This window comes from Cnephaeus nilssonii, assembly GCF_951640355.1.
Source record: "Cnephaeus nilssonii genome assembly, chromosome: 3".
NCBI lineage: Eukaryota > Metazoa > Chordata > Mammalia > Chiroptera > Vespertilionidae > Cnephaeus > Cnephaeus nilssonii.
In genome coordinates, this window is record NC_137074.1 from 60,618,512 (window position 1) to 60,631,894 (window position 13,383).

Here is a 13,383-nt window from a genome sequence, read left to right on the forward strand (position 1 = left end):
CTCCCTCCTGAAGCAGAGATGCTTGCTTCTCCACAGATGAATGCTGTTCTCGGTGTTCCTTTTCGGTTAGACTCCATTGGTTCAAAAATGTTTAATGCAAGTATCTGGGGCCGTGTGGATGGATATTTACTGCGTCCCTTGGGCTGGCCTTGGGAGACAGAGGTTATACAGTCTGTCACACTTTCTGGCCATCACCAAGTCAGACATACATAGGTGTGTTCTCAGTAATAATTAGGTTTGTTGTGTTTTTTTTTTTGTTTGTTTGTTTGTTTTGTGATGACGTAAGGACTTGTTGCACTTTTTATTCAAATACCCTAGAATGCTTTACTGTAGTTGATTATATTCATTTTAGTCATATTGGTGGAGATAACTTCTAACTGAGCAGTGAAGAGATGGTGAGACAGTTACATTGTGAGGGCCTGCTGGGTTTTATCTGTGACCGATCAGTAAATGTACTAATGATAATTCCGTTGATAAAAGCACATAAGGTTCTCAGAAGAAAGTTTTTACACTGTTATCATCACATTCACATGCAACCCTGAGCAAGCAAAGAGAAAAGAGTTCAACTGGATTTTTTTTTTAAGGTAAAGGAGGCAAGGAAACATAACAACAACAAATGCTCCTCAGAACTCTCCACTCTGTGCTTGGTTTACTTGAGGCCCCGGTTCCAGTGGCTCAGATCTGGCCGGGTCTCCTCGTCATCTGGCATCTGTCCTTTCTCATGCTCCAGAGCCAGAGGACAGCTACTGCTTTCCACTGAGGTTGGCTCCATTCTCTCCTTTTGGCCTGGGTAGCTGTGTGCCCTTTGGGGACTGCAGAAGAGATGGACTGGGCTTGGCCCACCCCCATTTCTGGTTTATCTGGGCATGAAGGTCGCCTTGGCTTCTGCCTGCAGCCGGATCTGGGCTGCTGGGTGGCCGGGAGAGGAGGGTAGAGACACTGCATGACAGGCAGCAGGGCCAACTCCTGAGGGCAGCCCTGCAGCAGCTGCTCAGAGAGGGCACAGCAGAAAGGCCTAAGAAGTGAGCGCTGACCCACTGTCACGTGGTGCCCTTTAAAGCACATCTTGCAAGAGCTGTGCCTCATTGCCCACAGTCTCCACCCCTCCGCAAGCAGTTCCAGGTGTTTTGGGGAAACCTCTCCTGCAGTGCTTACCACCCCCTCTGTCAAGGATTAAAAACAAGCCCCTTCAATACCTTTTCAGAATCCAAGTTGCATGTTGTTATAAAATGAGGTAGTAGCAAGTCACTAGGAAGTGACAATAGAAAGTATCTAATTTTACCCAAGTGACTTCAAGAGTCCCTACATTCTGATTTTCTGCTAGGTAAGAATGTTGATGTTTTCATCGTCAGCACCGTAAATAACCTAGCACAGGTTCAATGAGCAGGGACTGCAGTGAAGTCCCTCAGTGTGAGGTACAGAAGCCCTGTTCCTTCTTTCTAAGGCACCTGCATTTCAAAGAAATGTCTGACATGACTTATTTAAAAACAATACTGTCATTAACATTCTGAGGAACCTAGACTTTGCCCCCTTTGTTGAGTGTGGTGTTCTCTCTAGATTTTATAGGTGAGTGAACAGACCTTGTCACAAGTTTTCAGTGATGATTATTAATTTTAATACAAAACCCCAGCTCAAATTACCATGATGACTGCTGAAAAATGTATATAATATTTTTGTGGAAGTTCTTTACAAGCAGATTATTAATCTAGAAAGGCACATTACAGCCTACAAGAAAAGCAATTGACCAGAAGGCCTTAGGATTTATCTTATTTTATTTGATAACTGTCTATGTGTCAACCGAGAAGACTATAATTCATTTTACAGAATTGTGGTCAGATCCTGAAGCCAACCATGACTTCTAGGGTAACGATGTTTATACTGTGAAGATCTTGTTTATTTGATTTTCCCACATAGTACATTTTCTTCACTGTATATCTATCTATCTTGCCTGACATATTTGAAATACATTTAAAAAATATTTTTCTTACACGATTCTTCCCTTCATCCCATTACCCCTCCACCACCCATGACTCTCTTGTATTCTCTATTGTTCTTTGTGCTTTAAACACATCAATGTTGCCAAGAGAAGCAGTGCTAGGCTGGACTCTAAGGTTGGGAAGGTGGTTGGGTGAAAAGAATACTGAGATATGTATTAGAAAACCTGGATATTGATTTTGAATTTGCTAATAATTTCCTGATAAAATGAAGACCATAATCTCAGATATGTCTCGGTTTCCCCATTTACTGCATTGGTATAAAGATGCCTGTCAGATGTCATTTACATGCTTAGAAAATTATAAGTCTTTAAGCAAATGCATTATTTGTTTTGCCAGAGAAGATAAAGAGTTAAATTAAAAGGGTTCTCTGGCTGCTTGCCACTGACTGAACAGAATTTGCCAGTGTTCATAGCTATGTCTTTCTCCCTGCCTCCATCCTTTCTTTCTTTCTCTGGACTTGGGTGAGAGCCATATTGAGCTCCCAGTGCTAATTTAGAGCTGAGGGGAGATACCAGTATTGACATGGGGTTGCATAAGCTGCTTCTGCCTTCTTCTTACTTTGCTCCAAGGGCTTAAGCCAAAACACAAAACAAAGCAAAAAAAAAAATTATAATAAAAATAATATTGAAGGAAAATGTGTCCAGTTTTAATGCCATGATAACCTCCCTTTGTTTGTTTTCTGTTTCTCATAAGCCTACAACAATCTCAGCTAATATTTTAGCTTGCAGTACTGAGGAATTGCTGAAGGAAGGAAGAAATGTTAAGGGATCTAGATTCCAATTAACTTTGCTACTGTGGCTGTGTAACTCGGTGTGAATCACTGTTGTTTAGTAAATGAGAGTGAGAATCTCCAAGATTAATGAATCTTGCTGAGGGTGTCAGCAGACCAGAACTCTGCTGCTCATATAGCCTCCATCCCTTCTCTTCTTCTCTGTTCCTCCTTTCTCACTTCAGTAGGAAAAATGGATGTTGTGCAGGAATATATGCTGGCATTGTTGATGCATAATTAGTAGTTGTCTCCCATTGACAAGTCAATGATATTAAGGGGTTCTCTGTAGGCACCATTTCTAGGGCCATTTTTATAGCCTTTTCAAACGCAAGATTAGGTACATTTGAACCAACAATATGACTTAGTTTTTAAATTGAATGAATGTTAAGTATTTTATGAGGAATCAAGACAAATGTATATAAATGTCTTCCCTGACATAGGAACATGCTCCTTTTCTCTCCTTGAAAGGGCAATTGTGCTCTCCAGGGGTGGGCAGGAAGAGAGGTTTACCTCTTCCCCTCCTGTCACCTCTCCTTCCTCCAAACTGGCAGCCCCAAGAGCTGATTCCTCCTTCCAGGAGAGGGGAGAGGTGACTTTATCTCCTAAGCAGAGAGTGGCATGCTGCTTGGAGGAAACCCAGATTAGCTGTCCCTCACCAATTCTCAGAGGGATGCTGGCTGGGTCAGTCTGGTCCAGGCAGCCTGCAACCAGGCCTGCTTTTCATGTGGGACATTCTGTCTGAACAGGAAGGGAAAGAAACTATGATTTCTGCCTCACATAGCAGAGATAAGACTAATTCCACTGACTTGACCCACACCTGTGCTAGCATATCAGATGCAGGCTTGAAGCTGCTCCTAGTAACAGCTATGGTTTTGTTACTGAAATTTTAATTTCCTATCTTTCCCATTAGGCAATAATGTGGTTTGAGCAGAGGAGGAAGGAGAAGAGTGGGCATTCTGTGGGTTTAAAGTTATTTTTGCTTGTATGATGTGTGCCGCGTGATGAATGGGTAGTTACGTTAGCTAGTTTGGATATAAACAAGGTGCAGGGCACAAGAAAGTGGGTGGATATGCAAGAAACAGCTAATATGCCCTCCCTCCCTTTCTCTCATAAATATTTATTAAGTCTAAGCAAACACTCTTCTAAACCTTATGGCAAAGGAGACAGACACTTAAAAGATAACAAGTTAATTAACATTGTAATGAAATAAAATGAAGGCGATTTTAGGGTACCGGGAGAATATATTTTAGGGAGATTTAGCTGAGTTTGGGGAGCTAGGAAGGACTTTCCTTAAGGACTTGACATGTAATTGTGTTTGAATGATGAATGGGAGTGAGCTATGTGGAGAGAGGGGCAGAGAGCTTTCACAGCAAAAAGGAGTCTTGCCAAAGTTTCAATGTACAAATTAAATGAACATATTCTAGGAACTCGAGGAAAAGAAGGGGTGCAAAGACCAAAGGGGAGAATGACAGAAGGTGAACCTGGATGGTGAAGTATTCCCATATGTGGGGCCCTGAGGAGCATCCCAGGGCGGTGGGTTTAGCCAAAGGGGCACAAATGAAGGATGGCATGGAAGGGCTTGAAAATAGGAAAGTGCCACCTGAGGTGTGCGTATTTAAGGAGGACTCTGGCTACAGTATGGGAAAAGGGAAAAAGCGATGGGAGAAGCCAGTTCAGAGGCTTTTATTAGGTAAGAAGAGAGATACTGGTCGTTTGGACTAAGGTTGTGGCATTGGAGGGAGAGAGTAGTGCAGTGATGAGAGGAGTCCCCAGGGCTTGGTTGCCTGATGTTCGCTGGCACGGGACTGAGTGTGTAAGCAACCGTTGCACTTTAGGCCCAAGATACAAAGGTAGCAATGCAGATGGCCTGCTTATATATTACCAATCACCTATCTATTACCAACAACCTTGCGAGGTCAGATACTATTATTTCCACTCTACAGCTCAGGAAAGAGACTAAAGCCTGGGCTTCTCTCTCCAAATCCAGGTCTTTACACTGAGTTACTCTAAGTAGTGGTGTAAAGGGAATGACTCATAGACTTAAAAAAAATCATTTTTGACTCACCGTGCATGTGGCCTTGGGCAAGGTACTGTCTGTTTGTGAACATAATCTCTAAGGTCTCTTTGAGCTCAAAAAATTAGACAAGTCTGTGATTGTATTCTGATTGGGATGAAGTCTAATCTTAATTAGCAAAATGACTGACTTTGCTATTTTTAAAGAATGCAGTTTTATTATATTCAGGTACATATAGAAAAAACTAATTCCTAACCAAGTCTTTTCAAGGAGAGGGTCTTGCTGACCCAATTCTATGGCTAGATTAAAAGAAGACCAAACTGCCCTAGCCAGTTTTTCTCATTGGATAGAGCGTAGGCCTGTGGACAGAAGGGTCCAGGTTCTATTTTGGTCAAGGGCATGTACCTTGGTTGCAGGCTCAGTCCCCAGCCTGGTTGGGGCATGTGTGGGAGGCAACCAATCAATGTGTCTCTCTCACATAGATATTCCTCTCTCTCTGTCTCTCCCCCTCCCTTTCACTCTCTAAAAATCAATGGAAAAATATCCTTGGGTAAGGATTAACAACAACAACAAAAAGACCAAACTCTTTTGTAATCAGCTGTAACGCCATTTATTTTTAATTGTCACTAAAATCATAACACCAGCTCATTTTGGGGGGTACATATTATATTTTTTAAAATATAATTTTATTGATTTCAGAGAGAAAGGGAAAGGGAGAGAGAGATAGACACATCAATGATGAGAGAGAATCATTGATCAGCTGCCTCCTGCATGCCTCCCACTGGGGTTTAAGCCCACAACCAGGGCATGTGCCCTGACCAGGAATCGAGCTGTGACCTCCTGGTTCATAGGTCAAACTCAACCATTGAGTCACACTGATCAGACTATTTTTATAAAAAAATTATACCAATGGGTATTTGAGCTTAATTCAATATGTATTTTTTGGGAGTCTAGTACTCTTAAGAAACAGTTTCCTCGCCCTAGCTGGTGTTGCTCAGTAGTTAGAGCATCAGTCTGTGCACCACAGGGTTGCAGGTAAATTCCCCGTCAAGTGCCTCTGTTGCAGGTTTGATCCCCAGCCCTGGTTGGAGTGGGTGCAGGAGGCATCCAATCGATGAGTCTCTCTCTCACATACATGTTTCTCTCTTCTCTCTCTCCCCCTACTCCTTCTTTCTACTCTCTCCTAAAGAAAAAAAAAAGCAATTGAAAAAAATATCCTCAGGTGAGGATTAACAAACAAACAAACAATAAATTATTTCCTAAAGAGTAATAGATAGATAATATGTGAGAAAGTATAAAGCAGAATGGTTGAGAAAATAAGTTTGAGAAATCAGAGGATGGGACTGTATCACCTGCATGGCCTTACAACTGATATTGAAGGATAGGAGGATTTACAGGGGTAAGGAAAAAGATGATAGATACTTCCATTGGGGAAAATAACACAAAGGAACAGATAAAAAATGTTCATTCTGTATTTAGGTTGTAGTATGGACTACAGTATGAAGGGAGTTAAAGGTTCATGCTGGAAAGTATTGACAAAGAAGCCTGGAGACTCAGGGTGACCCTTGGATGCCTCGCTGAGCCATTTGTACTGGATCCTGAAAGAAATAAAGGACCATTGATTGGTCCAGGAAGGAAGTGACATAAAGGAAATGTTGCTTCTGGAAGACTAATTTGATGCCATTTGCATACATAATACAGAGTCAAATTCAAGACTTGCCTTTGTTTACTGCAAATTCCAAGCTATTTATTGTGGTGTGTTTTTTTTTTCTGTATAAAATCTATAATATGTGAGACAAGGATGTAATTTTTTTAACTCAATAGGGTTATATGATGTGTGTGAATAGCTCTATCATGTCATCTTCCAAAGAGACACACACATACACACACACAGATGTGTGTGTGTGTGTGTTTGTGTGTGTGTGTGTGTGTGTGTGTATGTGTTCTGTAGGAAGACTCTGACATGTGGGATCTATGTAAGACTAGGCATGCATGTTATTACTAAGACAAAAAGGAGTTGTGTGTGATATATAATATGTACTATACGATGAGTAGGTACTGTGAGGATAGCTTTTCCTAGATTGCTGGGTTTCCGACGTAGACCATCTGTTATAGTTCTGTTCTTGTATAATATATGGTGAGAAAATATTGTTAAATAAACCTTGGCAACACTAAAGGAACTTTGAAGTACTTCCCACTTTATTCCAAAGCAAAGCTTGTATTTATATTCTTCGAATGAGTGAAGCTACAGTTTTCCCTGATACGGGCTTAAAGAATCATTTATATTTTTAAAAGCTTCTCATTACAAATTAATGTGTTCATTATAGAAAAATGAGAAAATACAGAAAAGCACAGGAACAAAATGAAAAATTAATTATATGCTCAATACTGGAGAAACCTCTATTAACTTTTATTTGCTGCATACCATTCCAGACTCCTTCCCACCCCCACACATATATATTTTTAAGTTACAAAATTAGGACCATGGTTTATATATACCTTGTGATTTACTCTTTCCTTTTAAGAGCATATTGTGAAAAATTTTCCTTATTAAATATTCACCTAAAACATCTTCAGTAATGGTTGCATAGTGTCCCATACTATAATTTATTCATCAATCCCCTATTGAATATAACTTTAGGGAAGAGTGTTGTTGTTGTTGTTTTTAGCCAGTTAACTGCCATGTGTCCAAAACAGAAATCATTCCCATTTCTTCCATATGTGCTGGAATATTTACAAATTTAAGTTCCCATAATTTCCTTTACAAACCCAGAGATGTCACTAACAAGTCTGATTTTAAAACTGAGTGACCAGAGTTGATATGCGAGGTTTGTGGATATAGACGCACGTGGTGTGTGGGGAAAGTCCGACGCTTGCGTCTAGAGACACTTATGGAGTACAAAATTAATAAGAAGATATGACATCCGCAATTAATTTGTTTTTGCTTCATGACCATAGTGGTTTTTAGCAACCTTAGGACATTGACTAGCAAATTAACTCAGTGTTCTTTAATGTTTTAGAAGCCATGTTTATTTTCCTCCAACAGCTTATGTTTAGTCGCTTGTTCAGTGATACATTCTTGTTCATAGATCCCATGATCTTCATAACTACCTATGTGCTCACAACGATTTAACACTTTATGATGTGCTTTCACATACATTAACTTGTTTGGACTCCAAGAATACTCTGTGGGGAAGAAAGAAAATTAAGAGTATTGAGCACCTGCAATGTGTACATTGCACTAAAACATCTAGTCCAGCGCCTGGCAACATAGCGAAATCTCTAAAAATATCAGTTGCTGCTGTTATTTGACAGTTATGATCAGACTAGAGGCCCAGTGCATGAAATTCGTGCACTGGGGGGAGGGGGTGTCCCTCAGCCCGGCCTGCTCCCTCTCACAATCCGGCATTCCTCAGGTAGGGTCCCTAGGCCTGGCCAGTGATCAGGGCCTATCAGGGCTCTCCTTTCCCCAGCTGCCGGCAGCTGGCCACACCCCTGCCCCCCACCACTGCCACTGCTTGCCATCTGTGCGGCTCTAGCCCCTGCCCACTCCTGCTACAGGTCGCCTCCCTCTGTGGACAATAGGTGTGGGGTTCAATCGCTTGGCTGGCCTGGGCCTCCCTCTGCAGGGTGATCACTGGTCGGCCCCACACACCCACCACAGTGTCGCTGGCCAGTGGCCTGGGCCTCCATCTATGGGGCGATCAATTGCAGGGGGGGCCCTGGGGCGATCATCCTGAAGAGGTAGGCCCCGCCCACCCACCAGCAACATCAGACGGGTGACCTGGGCTTCCCTCTGTGGCCACCGGCTGGGTGGCCTGGGCCTCCCTCTTTGGGGTGATCAATTGCGGAGCCCCCCATCGATCATCCTGCAGAGGGTGACCTGGGCCTCCCTCTGCGGGGCGATGGTGGGGCAATGGCGCGGCCCCCAGACCAATTGCATCACACCCACCTTGGCTGGCCTGGCACCAGTGCGTGTCATAGTGTGGTAGTCTGGATGGTCGCTCTGCTGTTTGGTCATTCAGTCGATTTGCATATTATACTTTTATTATTATAGATTGTCTCCTTGAGTCCTTACTTTTTTCTCCTCCTCCTCCTTCTCCCCTTTGGCTTAGGGATTAGTAAATCCCTTTTAAGGATGAGGAAACAATAATTAAGATAAGATAAAATATTGGTCAGTAATATGGCAAGCCAAGATCTTCTCCCTCCCAGCCCAGTGCTCTTTCCTCTCCACAGCGCCACCTCTGGCGGGGATGGAGCATTGATTTTTTTCATGCTTTTCACTGGGATTTTACTTCATTATGAAGGAGCATTTCACCAGTCTTCTCTTCGAAAACATGGAGGGGAAATCTCTCTGGCAAATCTCAAATCATATAGAAGGTGGCACTTTAAAAGCATACCTACATTGATCTGTAATTTCAAGGTCCCAACTTTGAGTTACTTTTAGAATCTGTAGATGGATGCCATCCAGCCAGGATGACTCATCCACATTTGGTTTGTCAATTTGTTTTCAAAGATCACATATATCTAGCATCCTTTGATCTTATCATCCCTTTAAATATGAAACAGGTAACGACCTTGAGACAGACTGAGGCAAAATATCTAGTTTCCTGGCTTTTGCCTTATTACCTTGGATATCCTCTCTCATTTCTGTGGTCAGGTGGTTTGCGTAATTCTCCACCTGATTCGTTTCCTTTGCTTCACTTATACAATTATATTAGGGTCTATAGATTGAATTGCATGCTATTTCTTTCTTTTTTTGGACACCTATAATTCCTAAATTGTACTTGAAGTACCACATTGTGTGGCTTTTCTTGTTTTATTTATATTTAAACTCTATTTATATTTTGTATGCATTTATTTTTTTTTTCCCATGCCTTTTAATATCTCTTATACTTTACCAGTTGGCAATAAAGGGCTCTTTCAAGCACACTCTTTTTTTTTCTTTCTTTTTTCCTCCAGGACCTAAATTTACTCCAGGCTTTAAAATGTTTCTAAAGAGCTTTAATACATTTTGTGAGTTATTTATTATTTTTGTAGTGTTTCTGTACTAATGATGTCATTTTTTTCACTGTTTCCTTTTCTAAAATTAAAAATCAGTGTGATTGATTTCTTTGGATTTCCCTCTACCACTAGGATGTGAGGTCGGATTTTGTTATATATGGCTCAGCCTCAGCTGATGTCTTTATATAAAGAGTCCTTTTCTCCCTCCCCACCCACCTCCTTCCTATTTATTCCAGAACTACCTGTCATAGGAAGCAGTTTTATGGCCTATCAAGTACACACAAGCAATATACATCTGTTGCACATGCACATACACATATATATATTTCATCCTGTCTTTTTTTCTTCTAGTTTGTATTAAGTAATCAAAAAGCCTTATTGTTAATGTTTGCTTTTGGTTATAATTTTTCAAATTAGTTTCATTGTCATAATTAATGGATTATTGTATCTCCCAGTTGTAACATTTTATTTCTAGGTATAGAATTTCCAGCTACAGGCACCCAATAAAATTAATATGGCCATGTATTTAACACCAGTGTGCTTTATCTTGTTTATCATTTCAAATCCTATATCTCTGTTCATTAGTTCTTCTCCTTCCTCAAGCACTCGAGTGTTTTCAGAAAGTCACTACTATTACTGTGGCTACTCTTGTCTTCTGTTCTGATTGCTACAGACTCATATATGGGCTCATAGCAATTGGTGCCCTAACTTGTACAGAATGACCCTTCAGGTCTTTACTAACCCATAGTCAGTCTGGTGTGAGGGAGAAACTGAATATTGAGGTTTGAGTTTCAGCTCTGCCACATGTGTTATTTAGGGAAGTGGTTCACTATCACCTGAACTGTTTCATCATAGGAAGGAATTGGAGAAGATTATAATTGGATTTTACAAAGCTCAGTTTTTTTAGTGCATTCCAAATATAGCCAAGCCTTTTCCTATATTCTTTCTAAAGTGATTATATATACATATACATATACATATACATATACATATACATATACATATACATATACATATACATATGATAAAAGAGTAATATGCTAATTAGACTGAACAGCCTTAAGACCTTCTGGATGTCATTCGAGACAACCTTCTGGAATGACCAGTGGGCGGGGGGGGGGGGCGGGGACAGTGAGCCTGTGCCACCAGTCCAGCCTTGGCGGTCCCAGCACCCCCCTTTCGGCAGAGACAGTGAGAGAGGCCATGGCATGGCCCGGTCCCAGTCCTGGCGTCACTCCTTCTGCAGAGGCCACGGGAAAGGCGGCACTGGGACTGGGCCCGCGCCACCACCAGTCCCAGTACTGGCGCTGCCCCTCCCAGAGAGGCTGCGGGAAACGGGGAGACACGGTCCCAGTCCCAGCACTGCCCCTTCCGCAGAGGCAGCTGCAGAGGCAGTGGCGCTGGTCCAGCCCTGGCACCACACCTTCTGCAGAGGCAGGGGGGCGGGGGGCAGTGGGGGGCGGGCAGTGCGGTCCCAGAGCCTCCACAGAGGCTGGACAGGGTACAACCACGGTGCCTAAACCTCCCACAGCCAGCATGGCCCCAGATCACACACCCCCAACCACCAGTGGGCAGGTGGGGGGGGGGGGCGGGACCAGCGCTAAGAAGCAGTGAGCCTGGCTTCTGGTTGAGCCACACTCCCCCCAACCGCCCCCCCCCCCCACCTCCCATCCCCCAGTGAGCACAGCGGAGGTGGCATGAGCCTCTTCCGCCTCCATGGCAGGCGGGTGGTAAGGAGCAAGGAGTCTTGGACTGTGAGAGCCCCAGACTATGTGAGGGATGTCTGAGTTCCAGCTTAGGCCTGATCCCGGGGGGTCCTGGTCTGCGAGAGGGCACAGGCCAGGCTGAGGGCCCCCTTCCCAGTGCATGGATTTTTTGTACACTGGGCCTCTAATATATATATATATATATATATATATATATATATATATATATATATATGTATATATATATATATATGCACACTGAGTGGCCAGATTTTTATGACCACCTGACGTTTGTAGGCAAATTAGCCATACACTACATCGTATGGGATATGGAAGCTGAAGGCCTGTTAGAACACCTTTGCTGTCTGCAGTTACCAAGATAAAACGTCTCCAATTCACACAGGAACACAAGGATTGGACAGTTGAGCATTGGAAAAAAGTCATGTTGTCCGATGAATCACGTTTCAAGTTGCATCATGCAGATGGCAGAGTGAGAATTTCGTGGAAATAGCATGAAAGCATGCACCCCACATGCATGAGTACAGCCCTTCAAGCTGGTGGGGGCAGTGTTATGGTTTGGAGCATGTTTTCCTGGCATGATTTGGGCCCTTTAATTTGTGTGGAACAACGTCTGAATAGCACAACATACCTAAGTATCGTTGCTAATCAAGTTCTTCCTATCATGTTGATGGCATATCCCAATGGAGATGGCTTCTTCCAACAAGACAATGCGCCATGCCACGGTGCTCATATTGTGCAGGAGTGGTTTCAAACACATGAGGGAGACTTTACCTTGCTTAGGTGGCCCCCATAATCACCAGATCTCAATCCAATTGAGCATTTGTGGGATGAAGTTAAAAGAGCCATCAGGCAGCTGGTTCCACAACCATCAAATCTCACAGAACTGGACAGTGCTATTCATCAGGCATGGTGTCAGATTCCTCGCATCACCTTTCAACATCTCGTGGAGTCAATGCCAAGAAGAATCGCCGCAGTATGGAAGGCAAAAGGTGGCCCAACGAAGTACTGATGGGGTGGTCATAATAATCTGGCCACTCAGTGTGTGTGTGTGTGTGTGTGTGTGTGTGTGTGTGTAGTAAAAACATAATATGCGCAGAAACCAGTTTGGCTCAGTGGATAGAGTGTCGGCCTGCGGACTCAAGGGTCCCAGGTTCGATTCCGGTCAAGGGCATGTACCTTGGTTGCGGGCACATCCCCAGTAGGGGGTGTGCAAGAGGCAGCTGATCGATGTTTCTCTCTCATTGATGTTTTTAACTCTCTATCCCTCTCTCTTCCTCTCTGTAAAAAATCAATTAAATATATTAAAAAAAAACCATAATATGCTAATTAGACCTGACAGCTGAACGACCTTCTGGATGCCATTCCGGACATCCTTTCCAATGAAACCACTGCAGCAGGGGCTGAGGCAGAGGCAGTTAGGGGCAATCAGGCAGGCAGAGTGGTTAGGGGTGATCAGGCAGGCAGGCAGGCAGAGGTGGTTAGGGGCAATCAGGCAGGCAGGTGAGCAGTTAGGGCAATCAGGCAGGCAGGTGAGCAGTTAGGGGCTATTAGGCAGGCAGGCAAGTGGTTAGGGGTGATCAGGCAGGCAGGCAGAGTGGTTAGGGGCAATCAGGCAGGCAGGCGAGTGGTCTACGGGGATCAGGCCTAAACCGGCAGTCGGACATCCCCTGAGGGGTCTCAGATTGCAAGAGGATGCAGGCCAGGCTGAGGGACCCCCCATTCTGTGCATGAATTTCGTGCACCAGGCCTCTAGTGTGTGTGTGTGTGTGTGTGTGTGTGTGTGTGTGTATATACATTACATATACATATACATATATATATATATATATATATATATATATATATACACACACACATATATATATATATCAA